Source organism: Pinus tabuliformis, chromosome 8 (assembly GCF_031772625.1).
Source record: "Pinus tabuliformis cultivar Carrire ecotype Pingquan chromosome 8, CPIR1, whole genome shotgun sequence".
NCBI classification, from domain to species: domain Eukaryota; kingdom Viridiplantae; phylum Streptophyta; class Pinopsida; order Pinales; family Pinaceae; genus Pinus; species Pinus tabuliformis.
In genome coordinates, this window is record NC_142294.1 from 1,953,571,418 (window position 1) to 1,953,579,163 (window position 7,746).

Sequence of the window (7,746 nt, forward strand, 5' to 3'; positions counted from 1 at the left end):
ACCTAATCTCTCATAATCTATTCCATCATGAATAATCAATCATTCTCAATCCCCTTATCTAATATTTGTTTTCACTTAAATACAGAGAGAGTAGATAGAAGTTATAACAGAGATGATTACAATATGATTCTCATTACAAAATTGGATTGATCACAACAAATTGATAAACAAGATCCTATCTCGAATATCTCTTCATCAATCATTCAACAGGAACAGGTCAAATTTGGCATTGCAATTGGGATAATTTGGAAAATGGCCACACAACGAATCTGAGAAAAACATCTTCAGAGAACCTTCTGTTTCTCTTAGTATGGGTCGAATTTTTGAAAACTGATCATTGCAAAACTAATTTGGTACATTCTGAACAAACCCCATATTTTGGATTTTCCAGATTATTCTCCATTTGCCCGAACTGTTCAATGCAAAATCATCACTTCTTATTCCAACAAATTTATGAGTTGGCACATTTAATGATGAGCTAAAGATCAAATCTTCAATCTGGAAAATATCTTGGATGCTAAAATGGTGAGTGATGTTACAACCAATTCATTAATAAACCATTATTGGTAAAATCATGCATAATCATCAATTTATTAAAAATAAAGGAGAAGAAATAATATTTATCCATAAGAGCATAAATAATTATAAAATGGAATTATATGATAAATCATGATAAATGACATGATAAAGAAGAGTAGAAATGGATGAAACAGGTGTTAAAAATTGATAATAATAATGACATATTAACGGACCAACACACCCCCAAACTGAATATATTTCATGTCCTCATGCAATAAAAAACTAAATATATTGCATGTCCTCATGCAACCCAAAGACAAAACCCATGTGTTAATCAAGCAATAATTTTTTTTTTTCATCTCAACTCATGAAATGGATGGAACAAATGAATTTTTCCTTAAATAATGAATATTCAATTTTAGCAATGTTGATGAAGGAATAACAATTTTTACATTGACATTCAAGTTATGTGTTTATGAAGCTGCAGCAAAATATGGTACAAGTAACAACTAACTTCATTAACCATTTTCTCACAATCTACAAAGCAAATTTTGTTGAAATTTTGAAAGTAGATTTCTACTATATTAATACTTCTATGATACAAAAATCAGATCGTTTTGATGCACGGCTTATGAGATATAAGAAAAATGGTTGTAGGTGATAGTGCATGATTTCTGAACTTTTATGAACTAATCTAACTTGAAATTATTTGGCTTTGTGTATTTTAATGATACATCTGTGTTTTCCAGAAATCACAAGAATTGAGTTCATAGTTTTAAAAATATATGGAAATCAATTTCTGCACTGTATAAAAATGAAATTGTATGCCTTAAATGAGAAAGAAAATAGAAAACATCCATCATGTGTAGCAATTCCTCCCCAAACTGAAGAATTAGCATGTCCTCATGTAATGCTAGAAAACAAATTGAGGTGGTCGCTACCATCTGTTGAATTCTATGCTTGGTGTAAAACAATCATGGAATAAGGGAGGTGTTGAGAATAAATAACAATAGCAATGGATGATAAAGAATATAAATGACATGGTCGTAAGAAAGAAATGAATGAAAGCAACACTCCCCCAAACTGAAAGATGATATGTCGCTGAAAAATGAGAAGTGGTAAAGATGTGGAATGAATGATGATAAATAATGCTCAATGGATTTTCATGAAATTGTCCTAAATTCATAATAAATCAAAAAATTATGCTATTTTACCTCATGTTTTACCTCCAAAAATGTGGAATGACATATATGGACTGGGATCTATTGAAGTTGATGTAGGCAAAGTTGATGTGGAAAGTGATGTAAAAGGTGGAAGCCATGCAAGCACATCATGTTTGAACAATTGTTCATGTTCGCGAGTTGCTCAAACCTTTTCTGTTAGTTGCAATAGTGTGGTCATGTTGCGAATAGAGTTCCCCCCCCCCCATACTTGTTATATTCTCCTGTAATCAAATCACTATTTTGCATATAATGTTCTTGAATCCACAGTGTTAGTTTTGAATAGCAATAGATAAGATGCATGCAAAAATTTCAATCAGAAAATCTTTTGTATACATGCAATACTAATATTTTGTCAAATCAACAAGTTATGGAAGAGTGCAGTAATAATATCGCATGCTATCCCATAATGAATACATTCCCCCTTCCAATTGGGAAAGGGATTCCATGACCATAAAGCTTATGAAAGGTGTTATGCTAACGACAAGGCAAGGGAATAAACAATACAACAGTAAATGAAGCAGTGGACACATATCAATGATAGGATGACAAGATGTATGGTTATAATGAGAGCAGAGTGTGTAAAGATAGTTATGAATAAGAGATAGGACGCTTTGGATTGATGATAAGTTATGTGAAAAAGAAAGAGGACAACAATATGCTGAAAAGATGCTTTGCTAACAGTATTCTTGCGGAAAATGATGCGATTGATCTGAAAGCAATTTCTCATGCGTAAAAGTTCAAAATAGGAAAAAAAATAAGGAAATAACTTCTCTGATAAAAAGAAAGAATAAGAAAAGGGTATTATAGTAATAATTGATGATAAGATATATCTTCAATACCATAAGCAGAGCCTCTGCTACCAGCAGGCATCCATACCCTCGGTAGGGTTGCTTTTTAACCCATATGAACCAGGATCCTCAATTTATAACTAGAGAGTTCCAGTGTTGTTCTACAGAAGAGATCAGTGTGTTGACATGGTAACCAGATAATCACACTTCCATTCACTGGGATGTAGCAAAAGTGATCAGGCTGACTCATGATGAGACCTCATGTTCCAAGGATAATTTGGCTATCCAATGGATCATAACCCTGGTGTGGTGGCCATAACGAGAATGTCACTTTGTTACAGCCTTATGAACATGGTAGGCTGGCTCGTAATGAGACCCCCTATCCTCCATCTCCGAACAAAATTTTGTTGTTATTACACATTTTTATGATAAAAGGAGGGAGGCTCAATACTCCTTAAGAGAAGGGATGGTGGATGAAGTTGAACATGTCAATAGAAAAAATATACCCATAATCTCATTTATTACAGATAGAGAAGATTATAACCAGGAAGGGTGGAACTAGCATGGTATTAAGATGATCAATTAGTATCATGTACAGTAGAAAATGATGCAGTAAAGTAGTATATAAATAATTATGCCCCTTTTGAAAATAATTTATCATCAAGGAGTTGTCCTGTTAAAGATCATAACGTGAATGATATTAACTCGCTTCAATAGAATCCATAATTCTTGTCATCATAAAAGTAGTGTACTTCATGCCATAAAAGGGAATCAGTAAAATGTGTGAGATGAACTAGGAATAATCCCATAAGAGGAAGGAAGGGTTGTTCTAAAAAATACTCCCAAAGTGTTGTTCATTTTAAGGAATAACAAAAACACTCGAAAAAGTGTTGTTCCGTGAGGGAACAACAAAGAAAATGTACACCAAAAAGCAAAAATACACACGAAAAGGTGTTCTTCCCTATAGGGAACAACAAAAAAAATGCAGGTGAAAATGTGTTGTTCCTTGCAGGGAACAACAAAAACATACACCCAAAAAAAGTGTTGTTCCTTAAGAACAGCAAAAAAAAATGCATGCGAAAAAGTGTTGTTCCTTAAGAGGAACAACAAAAAATGCTAAAATTTTGTTCCTTTGAAAGGAATAGTAGAAATGCGAAAGTGTTGTTCCTTTGCAAGGCACAGCAAAAATGTGAAAATGTTGTTCCTTTGGAAGGAACAACAAAAATGTGAAAATTTTGTTCCTTCAGAAAGGAAGAACAAAAATGTAGATGTGTTGTTTTTTCGCAAATGAACAACAAAAATGCAGAAGTGTTGTTCATTCAGAAAAGAACAAAAAAAATGCAAAAGTGTTGCTCCTTTGGAAAGGAACAACAAAAATGTGAAAGTGCAGAAGTGTTGTTCCTTTGGAAAGGAACAACAAAAATGTAGAAGTGCGGAAGTGTTGTTCCTTCGGAAAGGAACAACAAAAATGTGAAAGTGCAGAAGTGTTGTTCCTTCGAAAAAGAACAACAAAAATGCAGGAGTGTGGAAGTGTTGTTCCTTCGGAAAGGAACAACAAAAATGCAGGAGTGCAGAAGTGTTGTTCCTTCGGAAAGGAACAACAAAAATGCAGAAGTGAAAAAGTGTTGTTCCTTTAGAAAGGAATAGCAAAAATGCAAAAGTGCAGAAGTGTTGTTCCTTCGGAAAGGAACAACAAAAATGCAGAAGTGTTGTTCCTTCGGAAAGGAACAACAAAAATACGAAAGTGCAGAAGTGTTGTTCTTTCGGAAAGGAACAACAAAAAGGCAGAAGTGCATAAGTGTTGTTCCTTCATAAAGGAACAACAAAAATGCAGAAGTTTTGTTCCTTCGGAAAGGAACAACAAAACTGCTAAAGTGTTGTTCCTTCGGAAAGGAACAAAAAAAATGCACATTTATAAAATGCTGTCGCACAAAAAACAAATTAGTTGTTCACTGCATTGATGCTGAGGATAGGCCACAATTTGAAGGAAGCAACACCTAAAACACAAAATATAAGAGAAATCAGAAAAGGAACAACATTTTACTTAAAAACAATATGTAAATAAATAAATTAAGTTACAACAACTATAATGTTATTAAAAAAAATGATCTCTTTGAGAAATGTTTTGGTGGTAGAAACATGACATGAATCTTCAAATGGAAATCAATTCTTCATTTCTTCTATTATGAATCCATTGGGTAATGAGTAGGATGAAATTCTCTTGTTTCATTAAAATTTCTTTCAAGAACCGCTTGTTTATAAATTGACCATCTTTATTCTCCTAGGACCTGCAAAAAAAACGAGTGTCTACCTGCAATAAAACATTAAATCATGGAGAAAGAGAGGTGATCGAGCTCCCCTAATCCAAGAATTATGCAAAAAGATAACAAGTAGTTACTCTGTATAACAAATACATGGAGAAAATAACAAAGTAAAATTTATTTGTAACTTGTGGGAGAGTAGTGGCCAATCATACTAACTTGCAGTGTTTTAATCACAACTTCTTTGTTTTTTGTTCAAATTGAGTGATTCCAAAGCCAGATGAGAGATAATTCAAAAGTATATATCCAATAGAAATATGTTTTAAAAATTTAATGATATGATATGTCAATTTTACTTAGAACAACCTGCATAACAAAGTCATTTTCGATTACTCCACTCAGAACAATAGTGGATATTTTAAGCATCGATTTTTCATTTGATGTCAGATTCAAATGATTCAAATTGGAAATGAAAATAGATTCATTTATTTATCTCCAATAGAAATAGGTTTTTAATACAAGAATAATTGATAGGTCAAATACTCTAAGGAACATCCGGAAACATAGAGTTTTAAGAGTGCTGATTTACAATAGACAGTCAGTATTTTGATCATAACTTCCTCATACGATATCAAAAATGAGTGATTCAAATTTCCTTGCAAAATATATTCATAGGGAAATCCACCATAGAAACAATTTTTAAGAATATGGTCATTTAAGCCTCCAAAAACTGACTGTCCCAACTCTGTTCTTGAGCTGCCCGCTAGACACCCTGTCAATGTTTTGGTTCTAACTTTTTTGTTTCAAATCAAAATTGAGTGATTCAAATTGGGTTGGAAAGTGGACATCAAGGGATATCTAGGATAGAAAGAGGTTTTAAAAATATTGTCATTTAGTTCTCCAAAACATGACTGTCTCGACTGTGCTTTCAAAAGTTTTATCAAGCCCACAAGCCAAAAATATGATATTCAAGCATTTTTTCCAAATTGGTGATAAAAATGAATATGATTATTTGTAGAACTATTGTTTCTATTATAATTCATCTACATACATAAATGAAATAAAAAAATTATCACCGATGTTGATTTCCACAACGTGTTGCAACAAAAAACAACTAGTTTTACATAAGAGCAAAATGTATTTATTTATTTTACACTACCCTACTTTGATTTGAAGAAATGAATATGATTATGTATAGGAGTACTTCCAGTGGAAATTTTTTTGAAATAAGGCTTAAAACATGTACATACCCAAATTTGAAAAATTCATGTTAATGAATATTAGGGTATGAGAAGCCAACTTCCCTTGAAAAGATGGTGTCAAAAATTGTTGAAGTATGGAGTGATGTTGCAAACAAGTGATGGAGTGAAACCAATCTTTAATATATCCTTTACTTTCTTGATTTCCCATAGCCATCATACCACGAAGTTCTTGATCTTTTAAAATGTCTTGTTGATGCAAACTAAAAGAAACCTCATTTTTTTCCATAACTTCTACAATTTTTGAATTTGAAACATTCTGAATCTCATTGTAAATTTTCTCTAATGGCACATGTGAGATAGAATGGGAGGAAAGGGTGGGTAAATTTTGCAGTTCAACACTGTAAGCATGTTGTATCGGTTTATTATGGTGAGGGTGTGGAATGAGTTGAGTAGGAAATTATGTACAGAATGGAGCATTTTGATGATGTAGATGATTGGGTTGAGTGGATGATTTTGTTATGCAAGAAGGATGTTGTGGAAGAGCTGGTGAAGAATATGGAGAATGTGTTTGTGCTACAAGATGAGGGAGAGTAGTCATGCAATCATAGGTGAACCATGCCAAAATTCTATACATGTCTGCCCTAACACATTAGTATTCCATAATGGATTATGCAAGTAAGAGAATGGAGAAGAAGTGTTTTGAACCATACCTATAGGCCATGATTTCCATGGTTTTGACCTTTTTGCAGCTTCCTCAACTCTTTGATATGCGACTTCCATCCTAGATAAGGAAGAACAACTATCTATGGGATGCTCCTTTTGGTCATGAGGGCAAAACACTTCATCAAATTCTTGATTTTTCTGAACCTGCAAAGCAACCAATTTTGAACTTAGAGAGCTAATAAAATCAACTTTAAAATTTTCAGATAAAACATTGATTTCAACTCTTATGTCTCCTATTCTTGTAGCAAATTTGGAAAATAAATAAGAAACATCTCTAGAATTCTTACTAGCCTTGGAGATTCCTCTTGAATACCTTATGCAGAATTCACAAACATCATCATATGACAACTGAAAAATATCACATTTTCCTATCAGATTTAAGAGTTCTAAAAATTCATATTTGATTTCTTTGAGTAGATGTGTTTTTAAGATCTCTTTTTCCAAATAATTATGCTTTGATTTTTGAAGGTTGTATTGAAATCGCTCTACATAGTCCTCCAAGATTTCATCTTCCCCTTGTATCATATCAAAAATATCTTCATTGTCCTTGCAATAGCCCTGGTACATCTTCAAGAATATATTCTTCATGTCCTCCCATGTTTGGATGCAGTTCCCACCTAGGCTCATGAACCATCAAAGAGATACTCCTTTTAGAATAAGAGGAAACACTTTCAACCTTTGATCAGTAGTACAATAATCATATCCTCTACAAAGTATTTCGAACTCAAATAAGAATGTATCTAGATCTTCATTTTTCAAACCATGAAAATTTGGTAGAGAAGATGGGGGAATTATGTGCATTTGTGTCACTCCTCCTAGATCTTTGATAGGGAATTCAAAAGTAGAAATGTGAGCCATTTATTACCATAATAGAAGACGTTCTTCATGTGTTTCTTCAAGGCTCTTTCTTCAAATGTTCATATCAATCAATTAGTGAAATGGGTGGTGCTTACATCACCACTTAAGTGAAATCATGAGATTTGTTTTTCAAAATTTCTATTTTTTTCACTCATTCACACAAAAATTTAAA